The sequence below is a fragment of the Delphinapterus leucas genome, chromosome X (assembly GCF_059928025.1).
Source record: "Delphinapterus leucas isolate spDelLeu-1000000601 "Yukka" chromosome X, BTC_Dleu_Yukka2, whole genome shotgun sequence".
NCBI classification, from domain to species: Eukaryota; Metazoa; Chordata; class Mammalia; order Artiodactyla; family Monodontidae; genus Delphinapterus; species Delphinapterus leucas.
Window position 1 is genome coordinate 130,381,930 of NC_143150.1, and position 4,591 is coordinate 130,386,520.

Sequence of the window (4,591 nt, forward strand, 5' to 3'; positions counted from 1 at the left end):
CAAGCTGACACATCAGATTCACCATCTGAGCGTGCAGTCCCCATCTGGGTGGTTTGGACTGTGTCATCTGAGCTGAGCTGGGCTGCACTTCCCGACACACCCTTCTGTGTAGGTTTTCAGACCTCCTTCACTTTCTTCTACTCCAGCTTTAAGGCTTTCTTATATACATCGGTGCATTTTATTCCTCCAGCACTTGTCTAGGCTTTAAACTACGTGGTATTTTTAGTACCACCATCACCTCTTTCTTACTTTCTCCTTTACAGATGAGCAAACTCATATAGGGACACAGATAGTAATGGATAAACAGAATTTGGTCTTCTCATGCAGACCTCTTCCTATTACATGACGCTCATTATATCATAGGGGTTCCTGTGAGCCCTGAAATTACATGTCTGCATTTACATTTCTTTTTTTTTCCATTGAAGTATAGTTGATTTAAAGTGTTGTGTTAATTACTGCTGTAAAGCAAAGTGACTCAGTTATATACATATATATTCTTTTTCATATTCTTTTCCATTACGGTTTATCACAGGGTAATGAATATAGTTCCCTGTGCTCTACAGTAGGACCTTGTTGCTTATCCATTGTATATGGAATAGTTTGCATCTACTAACCCCAAACTCCCCGTCCTTCCCTCCCCTACCCCACAACCCCCTTGGCAACCAGAAGTCTGTTCTCTATGTCTGTGTTTCTGTTTCATAGATATGTTCATTTGTGTCCTATTTTAGCTTCCGCATATAAGTGATACCCTATGGTGTTTGTCTTTCTCTTTCTGAGTTGCTTCACTTAGTCTGATCATCTCTAGGTCCATCCATGTTGTTGCAAATGGCAATATTTCATTTTTTTATGGCTGAGTAATATTCCATTGTATGTATGTACCACATCTTCTATATCCATTCATCTGTTGATGGACATTTAGGTTGCTTCCATGTTTTGGCTATTGTGAATAGTGCTGCTATGAATATAGGGGCGCATGGATCTTTCTGAATCATGGTTTTCTCCAGATATATGCCCAGGAGTGGGATTGCTGGATCATATGGTAGCTCTATTTTTACTTTTTTAAGGAACCTCCATCCTGTTCTCCATAGTGGCTGCACCAACTTACATTCCCACCAACAGCGCAAGAGGGCTCCCCTTTCTCCACACCCTCTCCAGCATTTGTTATTTGTAGACTTTTTAACGATGGCCATTCTGACCAGCGTGAGGTGCTACCTCATTGTAGTTTTGATTTGCGTTTCTCTAATAATTAGCGATGTTGAGCGTCTTTTCATGTGCTTCTTGGCCATCTGTATCTCTTCTTTGGAGAAATGTCTGTTTAGGTCTTCTGCCCATGTTTTGATTGGGTTTTCTGTGGGTGTGTTTTGTTGTTGTTGTTATGTCTGCATGTAGAGCACAGTGCTAAGACATAGTATACCTGGAATAAACAACCGCGATAGAAACAATTATCAGTTCAGATCAAAATGCTGTTAACGTTCAGTAAAACAGCAGTTCTGTACAAATGAGTAAAGAATTTTGTGGATGATGAACCTTCATGGGGTCTCTGTTCAGACAGATTTCAGTTCAAACTGGCCACATGTGTTACCTAGAAGCCAAACATATATGTGTCTTTTCTAGAATTGATTTCTTGCTTAAACCCTTTCATGATTGTCTGCGCACACTCTCTCAGGGGGTTAAAGTGTTGGGTGAGAGAAGATGTTTCAGCAACAGACATATGTGAATGTTTGAAAATCAGAGCCCCCGAAATAGAGGGAAATTTCTCGGCAAGCACTTTGAGGAATGCGTAGCTGTGCTTTAAAGCGCACAGGGGACTTAAACGGCTCCTGAGTGATTAGAAATCGTCCTCCCGTTACCCGTCACCCTGTTTAGAAAGTTATTAGGTGCTCACTTCGGCAGTGCATACGCTAAAATTGGAACGATACAGAGAAGATTAGCATGGCCCCTGCGCAAGGATGACACACAAATTCGTGAAGCGTTCCATATTTTTTAAATAAAGATTCTGAATGCAAAAAAATAAATAAAATAAATGCTTAGAGGCAAAAAAAAAAAAGTTATTAGGCTGATACGTTAATAAGAATTGTGTAAATAGTATTAGGAGAATGACAAACGGTTTCCTCCAGAAGATTAACTTCTCTGCAGCTAAACCACTTTACTAGTAATTATTTGAGAAATTATCTCTGGAGCAGAACAAAAGCGAAACTCTTTAAGTTACAAAATGTGTTTTATAGACTCTAGAGAAAAAGCACCTTCACGTATTTGGGGATTTCTTTTGTAATCCTTCCATGACATGGGCCCTACTGTACAAACGCTCAGAATAATACTTTATTTTTTTTTTTTGCGGTACGCGGGCCTCTCACTGTTGTGGCCTCCCCCGTTGTGGAGCACAGGCTCCGGACGCGCAGGCTCAGCGGCCATGGCTCACGGGCCCAGCTGCTCCGCGGCATGTGGGATCTTCCCGGACCGGGGCACGAACCCGTGTCCCCTGCATCGGCAGGCGGACTCTCAACCACTGTGCCACCAGGGAAGCCCTCAAAATAATATTTGACCTGGGTGTAATATTCATCCCGCTCCTTGCAGGTTCTTTAGAATATCCTTTGATGCCCATTTTGAATTAAATATGTATAAATGTAAGGCAGCGTTCTGCAAACTTCTTCTTAAAGTAAACATTTTAGTATTTTAAAATCCTAAATATTTTAAAAGTAAATATTTTAGACATTCAACTTGGTGAACCAAGCTGCAAAGTTGAGGAAATTAACACAGGCATATATACAACCATTTAAAATGTAACCATTTGGGGCTTCCCTGGTGGCGCAGTAGTTGAGAGTCCGCCTGCCGATGCAGGGGACACGGGTTCGTGCCCCGGTCTGGGAAGATCCCACATGCCGCGGAGCGGCTGGGCCCGTGAGCCATGGCCGCTGAGCCTGCGCGTCTGGAGCCTGTGCTCCGCAACGGGAGAGGCCACGACAGTGAAAGGCCCGCGTACCACAAAAAAAAAAAAAAAAAAATGTAACCATTTGGAAATGTTCAGACCATTCTTAACTCACCAACCCTTAAAACACACAGATACAAGCAGCTGGCTAGATTTGGCACACCGGTTGTAGTTTGCTAAGACCTATTTTTAAAGTATCAAAAATGGTCTAAAATATGTCATTAGTAGTGATTTTCATTGTAATAATAGCATCCATAATCACAGTCACTGAAAGCCACATGTTAAAGCTTATGGAATCACTTCACGTGCGTTACCTTGTGTGATTCAGCCGACTCCCTGCCTCCCAACTATCATTCTAAGTGCTTTTCCATTGGGAGCTTTCGGGTGGGAACTGATCTGATGAAACTCAATGAGGACAGAATCATCTTTTGTCTGAGGTGTTCATAAAAGGCACATGATTTGTGGGATCAGCTGGCACGGGCATGATGGCCAAGCAGCCCTGTGCGCTGTCTTCTTGACATTGCCCTCGACAAGACAGGATTTAGAGAAAAACAACAAGCAATATACAATACCACGTAACCCTCAGAAGGCGTTTCAAGGATAAAAGATGTGTGGCCAGGTTTCCAGTGTGAACTTTAGACTTTCCCTGATTTGCACTGATGATCCTCTACCGAGTAGCGGGTTTTAAAGATTGCTGAACAGGTACACCTTATATCACAGACACTCCTGTGCATTTTTTTGGAAGCCCCAAGCAAAGCACGCCCAAACTCTTCTTGCAGAAATCATCCTCATGTGTGAGACAGTCGACATCGTCAAATTAAGTATTGTGTATCAAAGAAAAGAAAAAGTAGGTCAGGAAACAGTTGCCCTGCAGAACCTCAAAATTGATGTTATAGAGAAAAATAATGGACGAGATGTCCAGTGTCATCTCATCAAAGTGCCAGGAGACGGGAGATCAGTAAAGGCCATGGCAGAAGACGCATCACTGGTTTCTGGATGTTGAAGGTGGAGCAAGTTTTAACCCCAAGGTCGGAAGATCCAGATCTCCGGCCTCTTCACCCACCAGCGATCTTCCTATGGTTGTTAACCTGTTTTCCCCTCTACTCCACACCCAGGAGTTTGAAATTGGACCGGAAGAGCTCTAAGATTCTGGCCAGGTATAACCATCGCTATGGTGCCTATCTTTTCTCCAACTCTTGCTTTTAGAAATTAGCACACAAATGACTCGATTCCCATTACCTGGTCTGTACTTCTTGAAATAGCAGCACTGTAACTATTCCATAGCAAATATCTTGAAAAGACATGATCATTATGGGATGTGATGAAGGTGCTAACTGTTGTTACACTGGCGGCCATATTCAGTACAGAAATATATCAAAAGAACATGTTGTACACCTTAAGTGTACACAGTGTTACAGCGCAATATATTTCAGTAAGGAAAACGCTCATGGAAAATATCTTAGCGAGGGCCTGCTTCTTTGTGTGTGACCCGTACAAACTTGACCAACATAAACCATGAGGATGCTGGAATGACCAATGGAAATCACTTCTTCAGGCGATATCATTTCTTCTTTTGCTCACCTGTGCTATCTTTGTACAATGAGAGTGCACTGATCCGTTTTAAAGGGAGTTAAAATATTTCAAATTGTGGTGAAATACACATAA

General features: G+C 42.2%; 1 non-coding gene across 1 annotated transcript; it reads left to right on the forward strand.

The window, feature by feature from the left end:
* Positions 1-1,877: 1,877 nt before the first annotated feature.
* Positions 1,878-1,984, forward strand: LOC115804227 (U6 spliceosomal RNA). Its single transcript, XR_004025094.2, has one exon. It is a non-coding gene; the product is annotated as a U6 spliceosomal RNA (small nuclear RNA).
* The last annotated feature ends 2,607 nt before the right edge of the window (positions 1,985-4,591 follow it).